This window comes from Leopardus geoffroyi, chromosome D3 (assembly GCF_018350155.1).
Source record: "Leopardus geoffroyi isolate Oge1 chromosome D3, O.geoffroyi_Oge1_pat1.0, whole genome shotgun sequence".
NCBI classification, from domain to species: domain Eukaryota; kingdom Metazoa; phylum Chordata; class Mammalia; order Carnivora; family Felidae; genus Leopardus; species Leopardus geoffroyi.
This window is the reverse complement of record NC_059339.1, coordinates 13,572,293-13,596,802: the sequence shown is the minus strand read 5'-3', so window position 1 is coordinate 13,596,802 and position 24,510 is coordinate 13,572,293. Positions and strand designations below refer to the sequence as shown.

General features: G+C 49.6%; 2 long non-coding RNA genes across 2 annotated transcripts; one reads left to right on the top strand and one right to left on the bottom strand.

Annotated features, from left to right (window-relative positions):
* The first annotated feature begins 2,256 nt into the window (after positions 1–2,256).
* Positions 2,257–6,117, top strand: LOC123588526. Its single transcript, XR_006707896.1, has 2 exons — positions 2,257–2,973; positions 4,526–6,117. It is a non-coding gene; the product is annotated as an uncharacterized LOC123588526 (long non-coding RNA).
* A 10,802-nt stretch (positions 6,118–16,919) lies between these two features.
* Positions 16,920–23,183, bottom strand: LOC123588524. The gene is made up of 2 exons (XR_006707894.1): positions 23,010–23,183; positions 16,920–17,493 (listed from the first exon to the last, which is right to left on the bottom strand). It is a non-coding gene; the product is annotated as an uncharacterized LOC123588524 (long non-coding RNA).
* Positions 23,184–24,510: the final 1,327 nt, after the last annotated feature.

Here is a 24,510-nt window from a genome sequence, read left to right as displayed (position 1 = left end):
TGGCCAGCTCCCACAAGTTTTGTGAGGTCAGATTTCCATGTATAAGCGTATGTATGTGTGCAGGCGTGGACGGTGGCCCAGCCTCTCTGACTGAGCTCTGACTGATACAAATGCCTCATCCACTGGTACCTCCCTGCCTTCTCTACCCAGGGCTCTCTTCAGTAGCCACCCAAAACCCTCTGATCATTTATTACACACCTGCCATTTTCTACTTGTCTGGGTGTCCCAGAGGGAGTGATGCCGTTCACCTGTGCAGACACCCGAGGGATGAATATTGCAATGACACTAACAAAGCAAGGACAAAGCCCTGGCAGATCTGGGCTGGCTTGAAGGAACCTAGCATTTATCTGGCTTTGGAAGCGCGGGAGAGCTTTCTGTGGACGAGAAATTGGGTGAGGTCTTAGCAGGAGCCTTTCCTTCCTGAGAATTGTTCTGACACTCGCTGTCCAGCGGATCCAGCCCCGGGACCGTGTGTGCTTTTCCTCGTTTGACTTCCCATTGCCTTTAAGGGTCTTTCTTGGTTAGGCTGCTATACTCATCGTAACGGCTGCCATAGGTAAAGGGGCCACTCTGTGCCAGGGGCTTGCCATGCATTATCTCTGAAGCTGGCTCTAAAGCTGCACTCTTAATCCCTGTCACCTATTTCACCCATCCCCCACCCCCCTGCCCTCTGGTAACCGTCTGTCTGTTCTCGGTAGTTAAGAATCTGGTTTTTGGTTTGCCTCCACAGGTTGGCATTATTAGCTCCACTTTACAGATGGGAGAACTGAGGTTTACAAAGTCCCACGTTTTGGCCAAAGGACCATACAAATGAGTATAAGTGGAAGAGCTGGGATCCGAACTCAGACCCCTGTGGCTCCAAAGCCCATGCTATGCTCTCCCCGCCCATGTAAGCTCCTTCAACAGGGGGGAGACCCCTCTGCGTCCCTGGCACATGGCGCCAGGTCTGGCTGGAGCCGCCGCCCCTTGGGTTTGTTGAATCCACCTCCTGCCCCACCATCCCCACCTCCTTATCTGGCCCCTCTTCTCTCAGGGGACAGGGAGGCAGAGGGGAGAAAGGTTTCCCCTGCTCGCCCCCGCTTCGGGCAGATCGCTGGGTATTTTTACCAGCCCGGGAAGACTGGGAGTAAAACGGGCTCCGGTTTTGAACTTGCCTTGTCAGCCCTGCCTCCCGAGTCCCCCCGGCAAAAGGTTTACGGTCGACTCTCGCAGCTTTGCTGATGCAGCCGGTAATGTTTATAACCACAATCAAGCACTCCGAGAGCCGCAGCACTGATTTCTCGCCCATCTCTACCCTGTAACAGAAGATTTTTCAATCGAGTAGGTTCGTCTCATGCACAACATTAGTTTTAAAATAGCTCTAGCCCAGCTCTGAGGATTGCACAGGGATTTGTACTTGAAGTCATGGAAATACATTTATTTTACCTTCCTCTTACTCCCTCTTTGAGGGATTTTAATACATCATGCAGGAGTATTTCTCACGTGTCAGGAAAAAGATGGTCTCTGCAGCGAAGACAAAGGACTGTGTGTATTGTATTTGTTGAAAGAGAAGAGCTCCACTTGGGCTCACCCCCGTGGGCTTCTCAGGGTCCCGTAATTGGGGACTTTCCCTCGTGCCTGACCCTGGGGGCATCAGCTGGAAATCTCCTGCAGCCCCGGCGATCTGCCAGTAATTTAAATGCTGGATGTGGGGTCGGCAGAGGGAAGGTGCCCGGCAGAGGCATCACCCAGCCAGTTCCCGTGTAGCCGGAAAGACGCACACCTCGGTGTGACTCAGGCCCTGCAGACAGCATGAGATCGCAGCCCGAGCCCCTATGTCGACAGGACAGCAGAGCTGTAGGTATCAGTGAATAACCCGGGCGTAGTCATCATGCTCCTGTATCTGTAGCGTGAAGTCCTGGGAGAGAGCAGTTGCTGACCCAAAGGCTGTCTTTGTTTCCTGTGGCTGCTTAGCCACGGAGTGACTTGAGGAATCGCAGCCTTACTCTCTCACTGTTCTGGAGGTCGGAAATCCAGAATCCGTTCCACTGGGCTAAAATCAAGGCGTTGGCAGGTCAGGTTGATTCTGCAGGCTCTAGAAGAAGCCGTTGCCTTGCCTTTTTGCAGCTTCTGGTGGCCACTCGCATTCCTTGGCTTGCGGCCCCTCGGTCCATTTTCAGAGGACGTTGCTCCGGTCACTGCTCTGTCAGCCCATTGTCTTCTCGAGTCTGATCTCCCGCCTCCCTGCTGTAAGGATGCTTGTGATTACGTCAGACCAGGGGTTAGGATGTGGACCCCACGATTCAGCCTGCCTCAAAGCCTAAATTGCCCTCCGTCGGGCTTGTAACAATTTACCTCCTCACCACCAATATAAGGGCCTACCCATTCCCCATACCTTAGCCATACAGCTCTGTCAACATGATCTTTGCAAATTTGATGATAGAGAAAAATCATACTTGGTGTGGTTTGAATTCGCATGTTTCTCACGAGTGAGATAGAGAATATGTTTATATGTGCAAAAGCCATCTGCATTTCATTTTTGGTAGACTGTATTGTCACATACTTTGTCTGCTTCTTTTGCGGGGTGGGGTGTGAGTATGGGGCGTGTTGGCCTTTTCAGCCCTTTGAGTTGAATTAGAGATGAAGACTTGAAAAGCCCAGAGACCTTCAATAGCTCACCCGAGGCCACGGGCAGGTGGATGGCAGGCCCAGGACTGAAGCCGTTCTTGATTTTCAACTTCATCTGTTACAGTCTTATCACGTGGCAGCTAGGTGTAGCAGCTTCTCTGTTGAGCCACACATTAGGGATAATAAGCAAACTGCTAATACTGATTGGGCTGTGCTTTTGCCATTTTGTCCAGGAGCTTTTGTTTTCGCTGGTTTCCTTTTTACCCTCCTAGGTATTACTATCCCATTTTACACACAGGGAAACCGAGGCTCAGAGAGACTTCGGAGCCTGGCTGCAGGCATATGACTGATGAGTGCAAACCCAAGGTCAGAACCTGCTCCTCGTCCGAAGCCCTTATTCCTTTGCTGTCAGCCATTTGTGGGTTTCCTATAGCACCTTGAAACTGTTTTCACCCTATCCGTGCACGACTGTACAATTGCTTATTTACTTTTTTTTTTTTTTGTTCTTTTTTTTTTTTTTTTTTTTTTAATTTTTTTTTCAACGTTTATTTATTTTTGGGACAGAGAGAGACAGAGCATGAACGGGGGAGGTGCAGAGAGAGAGGGAGACACAGAATCGGAAGCAGGCTCCAGGCTCTGAGCCATCAGCCCAGAGCCCGACGCGGGGCTCGAACTCACGGACCGCGAGATCGTGACCTGGCTGAAGTCGGACGCTTAACCGACTGCGCCACCCAGGCGCCCCGTTATTTACTTTAATTTTAAAGTTGACTCACCTTCTAAGAACTTCACCATGTCCTAAACAGTCACAGTCATAAAAATCACAAGTTTGATGCGTCTCTTCTATTCATTCCTCATTCCACACATTGAAACATGTTTGTGTACGCACTAAAATTCTCTTCTTGTTTCCCTTAAGTGGTACAAGTAACTGCACATTTTGGAAACATTGCATTAAGTCTGTAAGACCTGATGGGAAGTGACGGGCCGTCAGTATAGCTGCTTTTGTCAAGCACCTGCTAAATGCCAGATGCTTCATTTAGTCCTTACAGCAACCTTAAGAGACCAGGCTTTCCAAGTTCATGGAACAAGAAATGAAAGCTCAGAGAGGCCGGTTGACTTACCCAAGGTCACACGGTCATCAAGCGACAGGGCTGGGATTTGAGCTCAGGTCTTCCTGCCTCAGAAGCTTGTGCATTTACCCCAGACTTGCATTGCCCCAGGTCCCCCCAGCCTTGGGCACTCATTTGCTATTTGCAAAGTCGGTCACCAGTTGGTGATGGCTGGCCAGGAGGTGGGCGTCCCATGAGATGGGCAAATACAATGAACCCATTTACAAGCAACGAAAGCAGAGAAGTTACATGATTCCCTAAAGTCACCCAGCAAGTAAGCCAGCTGCGTAGCCAAGAATAATAGAATAATATTATTTCAGGAGACTCAAGCTCACTGAACCTAAGAGCTTCCCAGGGCCCCGTGGTACTCAGGCTGTCAGAAGGTGTTTCCAGGGCTGTGACCCTTCAAAAGCAATGCCTCCCACCAAGGCAGAGGTCTGGGTGCCGCACTTAGGTGTGGGAGTTACTCAGACTGTCAGTGTGAGCTCAGACCACCTCCAGCATTTTCTCTCCATTATTCTTTTCAGATCATAGCTTGATTATTTTTTTTCCATCAAGAGAATGGCAGTACATATTTTGTCTTGGTAAAAATAATACAGATTTTGCCTAATGGAATGCTTCCAGGGTTACTGGGAAGATGAATGGATTAGCATTCAAAAAGCACTTTTGAATCCCAGACAGGCTGAAGTGGCGGGCACTTCTATTGTTATGCACCTAACAATAGTAATTGATTGGAGGTGGGGGGGTTCCTTGATCACCTTTGGGTTTTGCTATGAAAAACTGGTTGAACAAAAGGTTGCTCTTTCCCATAGGCGGAAAGACAATTCCTTCCCTCTGACCTCCACTTCAGCCCTTTCCCTGCTATTCTCCACTACGATTCCAGCGGCCCATGTGATCTCCCCAACCAGAGGAAATTCCCTCGCCTTACCCAGCATCCGCGGACTGTCAGGAGGACGCTGTACAACGGAGACACAGCCGGTTCGGTTCGAAACTTGGAGAGTTAAAAACTTGTGTCCATACAAAAGCCTGCTCGTGGATGTTTATAGCAGCCTTATTCATAATTGGCAAAGCTTGGAAGCAACCAGGATGCCCTTGTGTAGGGGAGTGGGTAAATAAGCCATGGTGTGGTCCATCCACACAATGGAATAGTATTCAGCGCTAAAAGGAAATGAGCTATCAAGCCACAAAAGACATGGAAAAGGTTGAAATGCATATTATTAAGTGAAAGAGGCCAATCTGAAAAGACTGCGTGCTATAGGATTCCAACTATAGGACATTCTGGAAAAAGCAAAACTATGCAGACAGTAAAAAACAGACCAGCCGTGGCCGGGGGTTGGGTCGCGGGGAGGGATGAACAGGCAGAGCATAGAGGACTCTCAGGGCAGTGAAACTATTCCGTATGATACCATCATGGTGGCGTCGTTATGCATTTGCCCAAACCCTTGGAATGTGCACCAACCACCAAGAATGAGCCCGAATGTTAACAATGGGCTTTGGGTGATAATGATGTGTCAGTGTGGGTTCATCGATTATAACCAAGGTACCATCTGGCGACGGAGGTTGATAGTGGGAGAGGCTCTGTGTGTAGGAGAAAAGAGGGTCTTACATGGCAAATCTCCATACCTTCTGCTCAGTATTGCTGTGACTCTGAATCTGCTCTAAAAGCTAAAGTCCATTAAAAACAAAACAAAAACTTGGAGGATGGGCTCCTGAAGATGCCCATCAGGGAAACTGAGGCCAGACTTGGACGGGCAGCTGGGATCTGACCCCTGGTCTCCTGACCGTGGAGTCATTGTTCTTTCCACTGTGCCTTCCTGCCAAGGAAAATGTCAGTATCAATCCATCCCTGACCTCCTGGTCACTCCCACCCAGAATGGAAGCCAGCCAACTCTGATGTCCATGGCCCTTACGAGCCACTGTCCCCGGGAACTCCTCCTTAAGCACCCTTACTGTTAAAGCATGTTGGGGACCATCATCTCTTCATTGCAGTAGTGTCCATAGGCTTGAATAATGGCTGGAATCTTGTGGGTTCATTGGCTGGACGTTACGGGACGCCTGTGTTGTGCCGTGAGCAAGAGAAGGCTTTATTCACACCGGCATCTGGGCCAGAGGGGTGTGAAAAGCTCAATTATTCAGCAGAGCGTGATGGAAAAATAAAACCCTGAGTAGATGTGTTTAAGGTCATCCTTTGACTTCTTGGAAGGTGGGGAGCCAGGAGTCCCGACTCTCTCATTGGCCTTAACTGTTGCTCGAGGCTCTCCAATCTTAACTTTACCCCCAATAAAACAAATGTATATATAACTTTATTTTCATTAAAAGCTTCATACCAAGAAGACAGCATGACTCATATCTTTGAATCGATGTAATTTTGGTTCATAAAGTGGGATTAAAACGGAGGAGCCAACTTCCGACTCTCACGGAGTGTTTACGCTGCTCCTAGAAGCCCCCGGGAGGAGTTCTGGCCCCTTTGCTGTTTCCTCTGACCAGCAGCTGATTCCTTTGATATCCCTTCTTGTGTCCTGTCCAAAATAAATGATGGGAGCGATGCAGGCTCCAGTAGCATGGAGAGACCGTCTGCTGGTGCCATCTGATTCCTCAGCAGGTAGAGCTGCACAATCCTGGGATGCGGTGGCCACCAAGGCGGAATTGTGGGCTGCAGGTGGGGGATGCCACCTTGCCCTTCACACAGGAAAACAGCCTACAAAGGGGGAGCACTTTGCACAGTCTCAGGTTCCAGTTCCTGGAACTCTAGCCAGGAAGTCGCCTGGATCTCGGATCCTACAGGAAGCTGCCTGTGTGAGGGATTGCCACCAACTTGCTTTGTGACCTTGGGCAAGGCACTTGCCCTCTCTGAGCCTAACTCTCCTCATTTGCCAATGGAAAGAATATAATGATAATTAATGAGTGCATCTTAGACATTCTCTTAGTATTCCCACCCCCCCCCACCCCCCGCCAAAGGACCTCTGTGGTTGGCATTATCCTTCTTTTGCAGATGAGGAATTATAACCGAGACATCAATCAGTTGCCCGCAGTCACAGTGCTAGTGAGTGACACAGCCAGAATTTGGGCTCAACCCTACGGACCGTGGAGCCTAAGCTATTAACGCCCCACAGTATAATAGCAGACACCTTCTGCACGTTCTCTCTGAATCCTCAGAGCAAACCATATAAGGTCGGTGCTATCATTACCCACATTTTATAGATGAGCAAAGGTCTCGTAGCATCTTTTCCACCTGTGAAAAATCTATTATTTTGAAGTCCGGGAGAATGGTGACAACAGCATCAGATTAGGAAGGTCAGGGTTCAGACTTCCTTTTGGCTGAGGGAAAGAGAGAGAACACGTGCAGGGTAGGTGGGAAGAGAGGGTGATTCTGCAGAATCCAAACCCCTAAGCCAGGTCTTCCAGGCTCTTTCTAAGGGGCCTCTCCAGCCTCTCCCAGATCATAATGGTCTTTAATTGCTATAACCCCAGGAGGTAGGTGCTGTTACCATCCACCTGTTATGAAGGGAGGGGGGGGGCGGGGAGGGGACAAACAAGGTGCCCCAGGTCACGAATCTCTAAAGTGTTGCCCACAGGACTTGAACCGAAGCTCGTCTGATTCCAAAGACCTGACCGAGCCCTTTGCCGTCTGTCCTGCCTCCTGGCACTCACCCCTCCCGAATTCTGCAAATGCCCCCAGATACTTTCTGACACCCTCTGTCCAGAACACCCCTTTTCCTCCTGACCATTGGTCAGATTCCTTCAGAGTCATCTGATCAGGGCCGGCTCAGGGGTCACATCTTCTGAGAAGATGTGAGAAGTCTTTCCTGACACCCCAGGCAGACATCACACCTCTCCATCTGTGTCCCCCAGGCTCTGCGAAGGCTGCAGCCTTTCTTGGTCCTCATGGGCCAGGTGCCTGCTCAGAATTTATGCATACTTCACTTGACGCATTCCCATCACCCCTGTCTTTCTGATGAGGAAGCAGGCTCAGAGAAATTAAATAACGCTCCAGTGGTGCCTCAGCTAGGCGCCTATGCCTGGGTTTTCATCAGTAGCCGGAGATGTGACGATGGAAACAAGAGATCGTAGCGATTCTAGGAAGGAGCCACAGGCCGAGAAATGGGAGCAGGCCCTAGAAGTGAAAGAAGTCAAAGAAACCAGTACTCCCCTTGAAGTCTCCAGAGGGAACCGGACCCGTCGACTTCTTGATTTTAGACTTTTGTGGCCTCCAGAACGGTAGGATAATAACTTTACGTTGTCTGGGGCCGCTAGGTTTGTGGTCATTTGTGACAGCAGCAAGAGGAAACTCCTACAGGTGGAAATGCTTTTCAAGAGCGGGGCTGACGTTGTGGGGTCCGGACCTTAACCAGAGCCCAGCCTCCAGAAGGTACCAGCCCGTGTCTATTCAATGAAGACACGCAGGTTCCGTGTCATCGATGTACAGGACTGGCAAAGACTCCAGAAATGCCCCGCTTCCGGAAATGCTGACTTTCAAACCCAGATCTCCTGTATCGCGGCCTGGCCTCTCTGGCCACCACCCCAGGAGAACAGGCCTGCCACCTCCTCGCCCCCTACGCGTCCTGTTTGGATGAACGGTTCTTTTCTGTCTACAGAAGAGATGATTGTTCCCAGTTATTTGTGCATCTCTATGGAAACATTCCTTAAAAATACTATACATCAACTTGAATTTTCCACCAGCAGCGTTTTTGGAACATCTGCCTGTGACCATGGACTTGGTTTACATCGAGGGAGGAGGTACTTCCCTTCCGTCCACTCATCAGTGATAGATAAGGCAATGGAAAAGTAGCTTCTGGGTGGCAGGAAGCCTGAGCTCTGGCCCAGGCCTGCCCTTAACTTTCTCTGTGACCTTGGACAAGTCACTTCACCCCACATCCTCGTACTTGAACTCTACTTCCTTACTCGTAAAGTGAGCGCGTTGAGCCGAATAATCATGAGTACTCTTTGCTGCCTAAAATTTATGCTTCTCTCTATAGTCTCTTAGTTAGAAATGATGCTGTTCTATCTACCAACTGGTCTTGTTGTTTACCACCGTCCCTTTGCACTGTGTCCCGGCATTACAGAGCTATCTAAATTTTCCTGAATATAGAATACTAATAACGTACCAATGTCTTCTTCCCATTTGATGCTGCTCTGCTAAGCACTTTACTTGCATTATCTCATTTAATCATTGCTGTCTCAGGAGTGTTTTTTTTTTTTTTTAACTTTATTTTTTATTTTTTAAAATTTGCATCCAAATTAGTTAGCATATAGTGAAGCAATGATTTCAGGAGTAGATTCCTTAGTGCCCCTTACCCATTTAGCCCATCCCCCTCCCACAACCCCCTCCAGCAACCCTCAGTTTGTTCTCCATATTTGAGTGTCTTCTGTTTTGTCCCCCTCCCTGTTTTTATATTATTTTTGTTTCCCTTCCCTTATGTTCATCTCTTTTGTCTGTTAAAGTCCTCATATGAGTGAAGTCAGATGATTTTTGTCTTTCTCTGACCGATTAATTTCACTTAGCGTAATACCCTCCAGTTCCATCCACGTAGTTGCAAATGGCAAGATTTCATTCTTTTTGATTGCCGAGTAATACTCCGTTGTGTGTATAAACCACATCTTCTTTATCCATTCATCCATCGATGGACATTTGGGCTCTTTCCATACTTTGGCTATTGTCGATAGTGCTGCTATAGACATGGGATGCATGTGTCCCTTCGAAACAGCACACCTGTATCCCTTGGATAAATGCCGAGTAGTGCAGTTGCTGGGTCGTAGGGTAGTTCTATTTTTAGTTTTTTTGAGGAATCTCCATACTGTTTTCCAGAGTGGCTGCACCAGCTTGCATTCCCACCAACAATGCAAAAGAGATCCTCTTTCTCCGCATCCTGGCCAACGTCTGTTGTTGCCTGAGAGGAATAGGTGTTTTTGTCCCTGTTTTACATATGAGTAAACTTAGGCTCAGAGAAGTTGAGTAACTTTCCCAAGGTCACACAGCATGTGAGTGACAGCTCATTTAAGTGAGCTGTTTTCAGAGCCAACGACACACTTAACCGCTAAATCATACAGCATCAGGAACACGGGAAAGATCGAGTTGGCATTGGAAGAATGTTTGAATGAAGAATGAATCTGAAACTCACCCCCAAAAGTAAAATAGTTACTCCGCTACCCTGTTGGGGGGCTGAATGTGCATCTTAGAGCAGCCGGCCCCCAACTAAGAGCGCATGTGGGAGCTTCCTGGTTGGTTTATGGCATGTCCTGCCTCAGGGTCATAGCCGTGGAAGAATGACAAGGTCTGAAGCATGGCTTTAGATTGTCTGGTCAAAGCCAGAAATCCCAGGGGGAGGGCATCCCAGATGAATGCATTTTGTTGCTTTTGGCTCAACTATCACCATTTATCGCATGTATGTCCCATTTGTAAGCTCCTTCCAACCTTGTTTTCTTAACCACAGTCTTGTGATAGTTGTATATACAGAGATAGCCTCACTTCAGCCCCACCTTACTCTGGAGCAGACCCCAAGGGAGTTTTATGCTAGCAGGGGGTTTCCCACCTCTCCGCCAGCTGCTCCTCTCAGCAGCCTGTACCTGGTTTCTGAGTGAAAACTCCAGGTAGGAATTCTCAGATGCCACAACGAAAAATGACCGTCATTTCCTGCATCCATTTCCCCTTCTGTGGCAAGGAGGCCAAGAGAAAACCTGAGCTTTCCCCCCTGTACATCCCAGCAAGTCTGTTTCACAGAAGACCTTTGCTCAGAAGGTCTAATTCTGTTTTAGCAGAAGCCTGGGGCCTCCTACAGCTGCCATGCTCCGTGGTCTGGGCCGCTTCCAGAAGGGCTCAGAGAAATGCATCTTTAGAGGCTATTGTAGCCTTTTGGAATAGAGTCATCCTTTCAACCCTTGTAGGAGACTCGCTGTGTACATGCTAACCCCTTAGAGCAGGAGTTCTCTGTGGGGGTGGGTTTGCCCCCCAGGGAACACTGGCAATGTCTGGAGACATTTTTCATTGTCGCGGTTGGGTGGGTGGGGTCTGTGCCACTGTGATTTGGGGGTGGGATGCTGTTCCACATCCAACAGCACCCAGGACAGCCCCCCACCACAGTCGTCCCGCCCCAAGTGTCACTAGTGCCGAGGCTGAGGACCCCTGACCCAGAGAGGACAGGTGTGCTCTTCGAGGTGGGGTCGGGGAAGGCCTCTAGAGAGGGACATCTGAGCAGAGAGCCGGAACGGCGAAGGACGTCTGTGGGCAGAGGGGACAGGTGCAGAGGCGAGGCAGGCACACGCACTCAGGACATACGCTCAGGTGACTGAAGATTTCTGCGTAAGTGTGAATGGAGCCAGGAGTTCCCAGTGGACCGTGAGATCTCTCGTTGACCCTTCTGAAGGCTCCCTCTGGCCGATGGGTGGAGAGCAGTCTGTGGGGGACAAAGGGGAACAAGGGGCCAGGGGTGAGGGGGCATGTGTAGACGGGATGCAGGAGGCTGGAGTTGGAGAACTGCGTGTCATATGTCTACGACACATCTAACGCTCTGCCGGTGTTTGTGTGTTGGTTGGAGTCAGGGGGGCTCAGCAGGAAGCACATGGTTTGGGTTTTTAGGAACTTCCAATATCATCAGAAGATGAATACAGGATAAGTTCTATTTAAGAGTCTGATGGCTGGCATTGACAGGAAGTATTATAGCTGTGTACAGCCATTTCTGTAAATTTGGGGGTTCCACTCGACAAGTGCTTCTTAGCCATTTATCTAGTAAATATTACATAGCACCTATGATATACCAAGTCCACGGGATCCCATAGATGGCCTCCTGACACTTACCAGCTGGATAGTATATTTACCAGTATATGGACCTTGGGTAGTATATTTCTTCACCTCCCTGAGCTACAGGGACATCGTCAGAATACTGGAGAAAGATAATAATGGTATTAACCTCATGGCGTTGTTGGGAGTGGGGTAAATCACTTAGCATCATGCCCAGGAACCTGCAAAGTCCCAGTGAATGGTGCAGCAATGAGGTGCTGTTCCTGTGGCCCAGGAGCTCACAGCCAGGGCGGAGGGCACCAGAGAGCACTCAGTTTAATGGCACCATTTTATTATTAAATGACATTTTAGCTCATCCCTACTGGAATGGATGTGCAAGGCATACTGTTCAATGCAAAAGGGTATTGCAAGAAGGCATGCAAAGCATGGTCCCCTTTTTGCAAAGGAACTTTTCTGTATTACGCATGAGCATACAACAGAGTAAGTTCTGAGCAGGTACATAAATATGCACATATCCAGAGCACCGTCTGGAAGGATACTGACCGAGCAGTTCACAGGAGTGCAGTTCACAGTACAGAGTGAGATCGGGGCGCGGAGGTGACCTTCAGTTTGTGGCAAAGGCAGCCACGCCCACTTCTGTCTCCTCACCTCCGTGTGGTTACTTTGGGGCCAAGGACCGGTCTGGCCCCTGGAGCGAGCATCTCTATGTGCCCCTTGTGGGCAGAGGTTATTTAAAGGTGGGAGTCTTCTCCTCTGCCTTCCCTTGCTGCAATGACTCTAGGGGTGGCGGGGGGAGTCACCACAGTCTTGCGTTAGACCGTGTGCAAGTGAGAGATGGACTTTTTATGGCTTCGACTCCGGGGCGTGTTTGTTACCGCAGCAGAGCCTAGCTACCTGGACTGGTTCACACCAGATGTGGGATATACTTCTGCGCAGCTGGATTTTTCCAGATTAAGCGTGCTTTTATTTATTTGTTTATTTTGAGATAGAAAAGTTGACTGAACGTTACACTTTTCTCAGAAAAGCCCTCGTAGTATATACCTCTGACTACAGGACATTCTGGGAAAGGCAAAACTCTGGGGATAGTAAAACGATCAGTGGTGGCCAAGCAGATGGGTTGGGGGGCGGGGAGAGGAACAGGGAGCACAGGGAATTTTTAGGGCCGTGAAACCAGTCTGTGTGATATGGTGGCTGATGGTAGATACGCATCATTATACATTTGTCCAAACCCATAGAACATTCTATGGAGAATGTACAACACCAAGAACAACTGTGTCAACTATGGGCTTTGGGTGGCAATGAAGTGTCAGTGTAGCTTCATCGATTGTAGCAAGCATCCTACTCGGGGGGCGGGGCGGGGGTTGATGTTGATGGGGGTGGGGAGCCAAACTTTCCACTCAGTTTTGCTGTGAATCTAAAACTGCTCAAAAAAAAGATGAAGCGTGTTTTTTTAAGGGAGAGTGGGGGAGGGACAGAGAGAGAGAGGGTGAGAGAGAGACAGTGTTGAGCAGGCTCTGCCCTGTTAGCATGGAGCCCGACGCGGGGCTCGAACCCACAATCTGTGAGATCATGACCCGAGCGGAAGTTGGATGCTTAACTGACTGAGCCCCCCAGGCGCCCCTGAAGTTTTTTTTTTTTTTTTAAATTAAACTTTGGCTGTGGCATGGACTATTCCTAAGACTTTAGAAACATAAAAATTCCTGACAACACAGATTATTACACTCAGGAATTAACCAGCCGTGAAAAGTCTAGATGTTCAGTGCCAGTGTAGGTGGCTTACTTGAGTATAAGGCCGATTGGGGGCCTCCCAGTAGACTGGGGTCTCGGACACGCTATGGCCTAGCATAAAGGAAAGGGGAGTAAACGCCTTCCAGAGCATCGCACCGAAAACAGAAGTCTGCAAAATCAAGGGCAAGTTTATTTTTGTGAAGCTGGGTCTGTAAGAGCTGTGAGCTGCCTCTTTTCCTTTTAGTGTCTTTATTCAGAAGGAGACCAACAGCCCGGCCAATATCTATAAATAAGCAGCCCACGGTGATCTGTCCCCCCTGGTTGCAGTTGTCCCAACAAAGGAACGTAGACCGTTCCGGGATCCAAGCCCCCCTTGACCACTCTGCAGCTTCGGCAGCATTTGAGTCTCCAAAAAGAGATTTTCGCGGTTGCCGTGCAAGAATCCTCAAAGGCGTTTTCAGCTCCAGTCCCCGGCCACAATTTAAGGATAGACTCAGCCAACCATTTGTGAGGCTAAGTGGGTGGAGAAAAGGCAGAAGGAGGAAGGCATTTCTTAGTGCCCTTGGGACTCAAATGAGAAGTAGTCTTTACGCGGTTTGACTTTTTAAAAAAAAAATCACTTCCAAACTGACACAAACTTGCCCTCTGATCTTGGCAATGGAAGAACTTCTCGAGATAAGAGGGCCAGGGGCTGCTCTGCTGTTCCCTCACCTCCATTTAGTCCGCGGTAGAGCTCCGTCCGGTTTTTGCCTCCTCTGCTCCTGAATCCCTGGGCTCCAAGGCCAGCGGCAGTGTCCTAATCTGCAAACAGAGTGGTGCCTTCATCCTCCCGTTTGTGCCCCTCTTTCCTGTGACTTTTGCCCACTCCGTGGCTCTGACGGCGTCTTCTACTCCTTCTCCTGCCTGCCAACTACCCAACATGAGTTTCTTCTGCTGCTTGCAATGAGTGTGGCCCCTCCGTGCAGGCCTGTCCCCAGCCCTCTTCCTTAGTGGTCTTCTCCGGTCTTCTCAGGATCTGTCTTTGTACCTTCATGCAGGTACCTTCATGTACCTTCAAGCTGGCTGCAGCAGGGCCAGCTTCAGGGCCCAAGACCCTTAAGAGGCCCCCCCCCCCCCCCGCTTGGTTCGACGTGCGGCTATCTCGGTCGTGAAATTCTTAACAAATTCTTAACAAATCTTAACAAATCTGACCAAAGGGGTCTCATCTCCACTTTGCAGGGAGCCCTGCACATCACGTAGCCGGTCCTGCCTGCAGGAACCTTGGACTTCAGTACTTCCAAGAAAAAAAAAAAGTATGTGGGCAAGTGACTTAACTTCTCTGTGTCACCGTTCTCTTGGGTTATTAGGAGAATCCAGTGGCATCGTGCGGGGAGGACAGTAAGCACAGTGCCTGGGGAGGCAAGCAGCAGGCACTGAGCAAGCACCCAGAAGGGTTATCACGGCTTCTCGCCTCTCTCCTCCGTTGAGCTGGTTCCCTCTGGCTCCTCTCAGTCGAAGGGATTACCAGTCATTCAAAAATATAATCCGCTCCCTGCTGGCTCCTCCTCCTTCCACTCCCCACATCCATCGGGCTCCTTTTTAGTCTGCATTTGAAATGTTTATGGAACCTTTCCTCCCCTTCCCTCTCGGCTGCCACTGTGCAGATTCAGCTTAAGAGTTTCCTAATTCATCTCCTCGCCACTTGATCCTCACCGAGAATAAGTCAAGCTGGCCCAACAGGAATTTATGCAAATGCCCGTTCATCCTTGAGGAAGGAGCGGGCTCCTCGGAGGGAGGATGGGAAGACACAAGCCGAAGGCAGTGCCACTTGTGTGCCAGGTAATCGTCACAAAGACCCTACTTAGGTTGACATGGTCAGCACCCTTTTGACCGAGAAGAAACTACGGCCCAGTTTCGGTGGCGGAGCTGGGATTCATACCCACACCTCTCTGGCATGGACGTCCTTGTTCTCCAGAAAACAGGCATTAGTGGAAAAAACTAGTGAAATGGGACTAGGACCTGCGTCTTAGCTGCTGGTCACGTACCAATGTTCGTTTCCTGGTTTCGATCATTGTACAATAGTTATGTAAGATGTTGGCACCAGAGAAAGCTGGATGAGGACTGTACAGGAAATCTCTGTACTATTTTTGCACCTTTTCTGTAATCTAAAATTATTTCAAAATGAAAAGTTAAGAAAAAGAAAAAGAAAAGAAACCACCTGCCCTTTCCACTACATACTCTGTACCTGTCACTGAACTTTTTGACCTTCGTGTGCACTTGTCACTACTGTCCCCACCCCCGACGCATATACACACATACACATACGTGCACACGCGCACGCTCGTACAAATTCTACACCGTGTCTTTGCACGGGGAATATTGCCCCAGATCGCCACACCCATCAGCTAATACACAGGCTCTGCCTGTGACCTACCCCAAAGCGTCGGTAGGAATGAGGGAAGGAGACAGGAACAGGGGGCATGTGATTTGCACTAGGCTGTGTTCATCCACCCACCCCTCCTTTTTGGCGACAAAAATGCAGCGGTGTCACTTGCGACTTATACGTTGCAAAACGCCTCTCCTCCCCCTCCCCATCCCCAGTACCGCCCGCCTCCCCTCTCTCTTTGAGTTGGCGTGTAACCTTGATGATCCAGCCAAATGAGTTATTTGAGATGGAAACGTTAATTTATTTGAGCAGATGGGTGTCAGCGCTGCTCTGTAAAAAGGTGGCGGTATGCCGTATTGGCCCAGAGTGCTACAGATGAAGTCGTGGCTGCGTCGCTGAATCACCGAGTGTGAACGGAATCATATGTTAACAGCACTAAGGGAAATGCCTATTTAAGCCGAGCCCTTCCAGAAAACAAATCATTACCCCCCAATTTTTGTTTTAAATCTGGATTTTCACATCTCTTGATTTGCCGAGGGTCTTGAAAAACCTGAAACTCATTATTTCTCAAAGTGTGGTCCAATGACCGCCCACATCAGAGTCCCCCAGGGGCTTTATTAAAAACACAGATCCGTGGGACCAATTCCGCCCCCTCCCCCCCAACCTACAGACGCCCACTCTCAGGGGTGCAGACTCTGGGGATTCTGCAGTTTTAACAAGCTCCCTGGGTGACTGTCGTGCACACAAAAGTTGGGCCCCCCCCCCCCCCCCCCCCCCCCCCCCCCCCGTTGCTGAAATGGTGCCCTCAAACTGCCCAGGAAAATCTTCAAAACAAAACAAAACAAGAAACCTTGGGATTGGGACTTGAGGTGGGGCTTTTTTTTTTTTTTTTTTTTTTTCCTGTCCTGTTTTCTTTCTTTCTCTCGTTTCCTCTACCCTTACAGATTTTGTACAAAAAAAAAAAAAAAATTTTTTTTTTTTTTTTTTTTTTTTTTACTTTTGTGGTCAGAAAGAAATAAAGGGAAAAGTAGCACAAAGAGACTATTTGTGCACTAGAAGCAAAAGACGGTTTGGAAATTTCAGGAATTTCCAAGACAAGGGATCTCCCTGTCCTTGGCACTGAACTTTAAGCCTGGCTTCTCCTCGGGCGCCCTCCCTCCTGCCCGCCTCCCCCTCCCCGGCCGCAGCCTTCTCTAAGTGTTACATCCAATTTTCTCTTGAATACTTGTAGTGAGGAAACGCAATGACTTCCCAGGGGACCCTGCTTATGGGGAAGCAGTGCAACGAGAAGATTTATGGAACGTGTGTAAGATATGTGTGTAGAAACTCACGACGTTTTGATCGCTACCAAGGAGAAGAATGGACAGTTTCTTACCAGTCAGTTTCATGGGCATTTTTTATGGGTTTTTAAAATTAATTAATTTTTTCCCCCTTTGTTAGGAATTCTTGGCACAGACACAAGCCCCGGAGAAAGGAAACATTGCCCACGGGCTGTGTGTCCAAACTGTCAGGTTCTCAATCCCAGATCTCTGGGGGCGAGGCCAGTCCTCGTGCGGTTCCCATGGAGGGGGGAACGGCCTGTCAATGTTGGCAAGAAGAGGGGGGTCTTATTAGCAGTGTTGCCACCACGGCTCTAACAGGCTTCGTGCACAGCCTCTTCCCTGGGCTGTCTCCACACCCAGAGCCATTTGCGGGACGAGAGAGGGCCTGGAGTGTTCACCGCGTCATGCCAGGCCTGTCCACCTCTAGCACCCTGGTCAACTGCAGGGACCATCCGCTTGGCCTCTGGTTTTTCTCAGCCTCACAAGTTTTCGTTGCTCCCCCTGGGGACTTCGCGGCCAAAGACAATGAACCCGGAGGAATTTCCTGGCCGGAAGAAGAGCGGGGCCCAGAGGGGGAATTGGGGGCCCGCATCCTGCTCCTGGGTTCTTTCTTAGCCACCGTCTCTTCTTCTGTGAAAGACAAATCCGGCGTCTGTTTTTTAGTGGCGTGTGACAGAGATTAGAAAAAATATGTAAACAAATGCCCTGGCCCCCATCCCTACCCTCAGGGGACAGATGGCCACATCTGTAAGTCACACAGGGGTGGGGGCTGCCACTGGCGTCGTCCTCTGATACACAGGACAGCCCTCCACAATCAAGAATTGTCTGGCCCAAATGTCAATGGTGCCAAGGTTGAGAAACCCTAATATAAAGGGCCTGGCACACAGTCGGGGATTAAAATGGTAATAATGAAAAAGGGTGTGGAGAAAGGAATATAGTAAGTGTATTCAGTAAACCTTACTATTATTAGTAGATCCAAGATAATTGGTAGTCGCTTCCTGGAAATGCCTCGAAGGATTCTTGGGCTACAAACAAGCTTAGCTAGACAGTGTCATGATTGATTAGTGATGTCTGCCGTGGGCATGGCAGGGGGAAATGGCAGCATGAGTGCAGTGTATTTTCTGACCCTGGACACTATGATGTCTAGCATCTGTTTCTGCTCTGACATCCTGTGATTCCGTTGCTGTGACTCTGTGAGTCTATCTATAAACTTCTGTAGTCAGCATTATTTGCAGAATATTTAAGCAGCCCAGGCTCCTGCAGGCTTGCTTGGCAGGGCAGGCTGGGGAGCCGAGAGCCAGGAAGGCAGAACCGGCTCCGTGCAAGGCAAAACAGAGCTGCTGAGAGCATGTGACGCGGGTGATGTGGCGGCTCCCCACTTACCCCCTAAAATAGTCCCCATCTCTCTCGGGCTAAAAATTTTTACTATTAGTCACTCCATTGGATTAAAATATTGTCTCCAGGAGGGCTTTGTTTAAATGCACAGGTATTGCCTAGAAGGGATAAGCACGCCGATGTGTTAACTTGCTAAATTCGTTGCTCAGCAGAATAGAGCTGAGAGGGAACGGGGCAGGAGAGAGGTTATTTTTGAGAGCGGGTGAAGAGGTTGAGGGCAGGAGTCAGACTGTACAGCTCCAGAAGGTGCTGTGTACTCTGAATTAGGATGACCACCTCGTGCTGGGACTTTCTCAGACATCGAAATGAAGATCTTATGTTCCAGGATCTCCCACTGTCTCGGGGCACACCAGCGTGGTTGGTCACTCAGCTCTAGGCCATGTGGCATGGGGGGAACTGTGTAGTCCTTGCTGGGGTTTGTCCCTCACGTGGTTGCCTGAATTCTCTCTTTGGACATGCTCCTCCCTTGCTTAGGAACCTTCCATGGCTCCCCAAGGCCCACTGGATGAGGTCTCCTTATGGTGTTCAGGGTGGCCCTAGCCTTGCTTCCTGATGTCACCTGATCCACCACTCTCCTGCCAGGTGTTACATCAACTTTGCCATCCTGGAGACCCAATGAGTACTATTCTCTCTCCCTGGGTTAGAGAAGGAGCTTTCCTGGAAGGGTATTGGAGGCTATTCAACTTGTGTCAGCAGCGAAAGAGTTAATTAGCCTGCCCTTTGCATTATAAAACTCACCTGACTCCCCCAGTGGGTTGGGGCTTGGGATAAGGCTACCACTTTGTGCCAGGAGGGACCCCACTTTGTCCCAGAGAGCCCCTGGAACCCTTGGAGGGAAAGGCCAAAGCCATCCCATATAGGAAACCACCTCAATTGAAAATAAGGGCTCCTTCCTTCCTTTAGCCTCTAAGCTCTTCAAGCCGTTGCACATACATTACTTGGTAGATCCCCTGTGTATCTCTGATCAATAGGTAAGACAGGTGCCATGCCTGTCCGACAGGTAGAAAAACCGAGGTCCCAGGCAGAGGGCACTATACGTGATTAAGGTTTCCAGACAAGGAGGGGCAGGCACAGTAGTGGCTAACGTCTCATGGCACATCGGTGGCTGCACGGTAACTAATCAAAGTCTCCTGACCTATGTTTTCTGATGTTTTCACTCATTCGTTCATTCATTCATTCACTCAGGTTTTTATTGAATGCTTATTATGTGTCAGGCAGTGTGTTCATCTCAAAACGATTATAGCCAGATTACAACCTGCAAGTCCCCCTACTACATTCCGTATGTGTCCTCGTTTTAGGGCTCATGGCAGCCCAGTAGGGTCTGGTTACTATTACTATCCCCAGGCACAGGTGAGTAGCCGAGACAGAAGAGGGAAAGCAGTGCTCTCAGGGTCGCTCAGCTCCTAGGTGGGGCCTTTGCTGAGGCTTGTCCTGTGTGCTGGTGTGTGGTCTGCCCTGGTGGGGCCTCACTCTTGTAAGAAGAGAAACGGACCATTTTTCTGAGGCCTGCTCTTTGCCTCTAAGATTGGCCAAGCTGCTCCCGCCCGGTGAGCCACATTCCAAATTGGAGAGAGAGAAGACCATGTTGCCGAAGCATCTTCTATGGGACGGGCATGTCACATATGTTTTCCGTGCCACCTGGCAAAGGAGCCGTAGTTGGGGCCAGAAGAAATCGAGGCTTATTGCGTTGACAGGGTTGGCCAAAGCTGGCGCAGCTGGTTTATGGGGAGTGGAGACCCAGCCTTGGATGGCTATGTCAACGACTCGCTTTTTCCCCCCAGTCAGCCATGGCTGTCCCAGAGGACGGGCGATAGGGAGAGAGTTTGCCGTGAGTCCTCAGGTCACACGAAAACCACAGGAGCAGTTCTCTTGCGGCTTGGTACGTGATCTTAGGCACAGACTCTCCGGACAGGAGCCAGAAAGCCACTCTCCCACCCACTGTAAGTCTGGGGAAGTGGGGAGAGGACCCAGGACTGGCCCCAGCTGAGTCCTGCTGCCCACGATGGGCAGCAGGTGGCGCTGTGGCCCCGGTTTAACAAGGGCAGCGGGAAGGTGGAAAGGAGGGGGGGGAATCCAGAAAGAAAAACTAGTGGAAAACAAGGATTTAAAAGAAGAACAATTTGTTCCAAAACATTTGCCTTGTAACGGGGTCATCTATAAATTCTGGGATTTCCTGTTTGCTGCTGGGCAGGCTGGCCGGCAGGCAGGCCGCTCTCTTCTCTGCGGTCTGGAAGAATCATTTCAGCCCCACTCCCGAGCCCCGGCCTCCCCTGGCCCAGATTGGCTCTGAAATTTCCCGGCTTTTGTGCCCAGAAGCAGGATCCTGTGACAGCAGGTCTTCTCGAGCTGTGCTCCAGTTTCCGCTGGGTGGGAGGAGGAGCAAGACCGTGGTCTTTTTCAAAGGAGAGACTATATTTGTGATCTCCCTGTGCAAGCCGTGCTGCCGGGCTTGTTTTGAGTCATAAAGTAAGAGAAAAAGAATAAAATGAAAGAGACAGAGGTGGACCTCTCATTTTTACTTGTCATAGTTACGTGTGTGTGTGTGTGTGTGTGTGTGTGTGTGTGTGTGTGGTAAGAAGACTCAAGATGTACCCTCTTAGTGAATATCAAGTGTACAACGTGGGATTGTTAGCTATGGTCACCATGCTGTGCGTGAGCTCCCCGGAACTCACTCATCTTCTCACTGAAAGTTTGAATTCTTCCGCCGACACATCCCCATTTCTCCTGCCCTCCCCGCTACTGGAAACCTCCATGCTACCCTTGGCTTCTGCAAGGCTGACTTTTTAAAATTCTCCATACAAGTGATACTCTGCAGTGAAGCCTTTCTGTGTCTGGCTTATGTCACTTAGCATAATGTCCTCCAGGTTTTTTGTTGTTGCAAATGGCAGGATTTCCTTCTTTTTTTATGGCTGAATAACATTCCATTGTGTGTATATACCACATCTTCTTTGTCCGTTCATCCGTCAGCTGGACACTTGAAGTTCTTTCCAGGTCTTGGCTATTGTGAATAATGCTTCAGTGATCATGGAAGATCAGGTATCTCTTTGACATGATAATTTCATTTCCTTTGGAGATACACCCAGAAGTGGGATTGCTTCATCGTATGGTAGTTGTATTTTTAAGTTTTTTGAGGAAGGAGGTGGCCCCTTAAAAAAAAAAAAAAGAGAGAGCTGTTCTAGTTAATAATGGGGATGGAAATGTCATTGGAAAAGAGAGAAAATTCTTTTTAACAGTCCAATAGGACTTGAACCAAGTCCAGAGCCCAGAGAGACATCGATGGATAAATGTCTGGAGAAGATGTACACGTCCATCCACCCGTCCATCATCCACCCACCCATCCACCAATCAATCCACCATTCACCCATCCACCCATGCATTGACCCACCCATCCATCCATCCATCCATCCATCCATCCATCCATCCATCTGTCCAGTTGTTCACTCATTCATTCAATTATGGAGCACCTACCGTACGCCTGTACCTTGTCTTGTTTTAGTCTGAAGCTAAGCCTAGACCAGTACTATAGTCTCTTTCTGGGGCCAGTGGCACGTGGAGGGCATGTGAGTACCATTTGGAGATGGGATCCAGAAGGTGGGCTTAGGATTCCTGGACAACAGCTGCTGGGACCTTTAATGAGGATTGCAACATATTTGGCCAGGGTGAGGGGTACAGTTTGTGGCTGAAAACAGAGTTTTTCTCTGAATAAGTCCAATGAGCCCGCCTGGGATCAACTCCACGAGGGCTGGACAATCTGGTCCCAGCAAATGAAAACAACATGGGCACCAGCCAGCTCCATTTTTGAAAACAGTATTTTTGTTGTTTTAATCAAGGACACCACCCTTGTCCCCTGCCCTTGACAACAAGCTCTGAATTGAAATGAGGCAGAATTTATAAGAAAATCGAGCAATTCTTGGTTATTCCAACACACGCTCGTTTTCCTTCCCATCAGCTGCACGATTTAAGTCCCTCTCTGTACCTCATTTTACCCTCTGTGCGCAGGCCTGTCAGGATGGATGAGCCCGGGCCAAGACAGTGTCTCGAGTGACGCAAGAGCAAAGAAGCCCTTTCTGTCTGTAGCTGAAGCCAAACTGTTGTGTTCTCCCAGGTGGGGAGTCCCTCTCCGCCAGGGTCTTGGTCCCTGCAGTGACAGTGGGCGGCCAGGGGGGCAGCATGAGTCCCTGGCTGAGTCTGTGTGTTAACTGTGCCTTTATTTTCTGCATTCAGATGCTTTGAGGTCTTGAGAGCCTGGCTACTCTAAAGGGACTGCCCCTCCCAGGGTTAGCGGGTCCTAGAGACAGTGAACAGCTTGCCAGGAAGTGTGCTTTTCAAACGCGGGCCAACCAATCCAGAGCTCAGATCTCCCACCATCTCCTTTGTGGGGCCCTCACACTCCAGGCCACTCACCACCTGTCCTAACCACCCAAGGGCACATAACTGGGGGCAGCCCCTCTGCCCCAGGGCTCACTGAAATTATTCAAATGAGCCTGCTCACCCTCCCTCTCCCCTTCCTGTAAAAACCACAATAAAGGTTCTTACCCATGTTCCTCCCCACTCCCCGCCTGTGCCTCCTGATTGACCCTGCACGGTAGGCTGTGCCCCCTGTTTCTAGAGACCCGTGAGCATAAGAACCTTCTTCTTTCATGACCATCACCTCCCTGTCTGGACGTCTTACATACCTGATGAAAGCAAATCTGGGTACCCTCACGACAGTCTGCACTTTCTGAGTGACAGTCACAGCTCCCAGGGCTCACCTGCAGCCTCCTCTTCCATAACATGGAGAGTGACATCCAGTCATTGTGGGGATTGAGTCGGTGACAAAGCCATTTCCCAGCCTCAAGTCCCTCTTTATCCCACGTTCATGTTCTCTTTTCTTTGTGACACTTATGTGCATTCCAAGTGACTCATTTCATTCTTTGCCCACCCCTCCCCCCCACCACTAGAATGAAAGCTTCTGAGCACCCAGTGCCTAGACCACTGCCTGGCGCCTAGTAGGTGCTCATTTAACAGTATGGGACGAATGCGAATGTGCCCAGCGCTTAGGTATGCCCATGCGCTGGTTGCTTTCCTCCCTCCCTCATCTTTTGGGATCCTCTGGTGTGAACTGGCGTGGATCTGGGCCACTTGACAGACTGGAAACCACTCAGCGAGATTCTCGTCCCTTCTGCTGGCCTCGTACTCGCGTGGAGGCTCTCATCCAAGACACTCAGAGCACTTTAGAAACACGAATGACGTAAATGGTGTACTTTGTTCGTGGCAGGTGGGGCATGATTTGCTGAAGTGAGATGGTTCCCAACGAAGCCAAACCTGCTCTGGAGGAGAGTGGAAAGTTAAGCGCCATCAGAGACCTCAGGGGCCATTGGGCCATTTGCCCAGTGACGTCCGGCCCAGTGGCTCAGGTCAGCAGAGATTCCTGGAAGGCAGCCCCTCCTAGGAACCCCTCCCTCCCCTCGCAGCCCCGTGCCCTGGAGCGGTATTGTTTTGCTCCTTTGGCAGAACTTCCTGAATCAAGTTAAGAGGATTCTCTGGCTGCCAGAAGGCTCCTTGCATGGATTTATTGAGTCCCCACTTAGCAGAGGCGCTGAGGCTGTGAGTTGTATCATGCTCACACCCATTCATTCGACAGATCCTTTTGAGCATCCAGTCTGGGCCAGGCACTCTGGATAGAGGGACCAGGAGACCGATGAGGGGACACTGACTCATGAAGGAAGTACTTGGCTGAGCACACATAGCACAGGGTCTGTGGGAGCCCAGAGAAGTGAGTTGGGTCAGGACAGACTTCTTGGAGGAGTCCTGCTTCTGTTGGTACTCGGGACTCCGTAAGTTGTAGGTTACAAAACCCCAACTAAAACAGGCTAAAGCCTTAAAGAGAAGACATTGGCTCACGGAATGCGCAAATCTAGGAATAACTGGTCGGCGTCAGGCACAACTGGATCAAGGTGCTTGAATAAGGACTCCATCTCTTGGTGGTATTTCTCTCTCTGTATTGGCCTCATTTCCTCCCAGCTGTGGCCAGAAATCCTCCCACTTGGTGGAAAAGCTAGGAATTGGGAGCTTTTGGTTGACAGTCTTCCCTTCTACTACTATCTAAGTAAACATACTTACTTAGCCAGTGTTTACTGAGTGGTGAACAAGACAGTGTCCTACAGATTTATCCTACAGACAAACTTATGTTTATGTGCCAAAGACACATGTACAAGAATATTCATTTCAACATTGTTTATACTGACCAGAGCCTGGAAACGACTTTAAGTG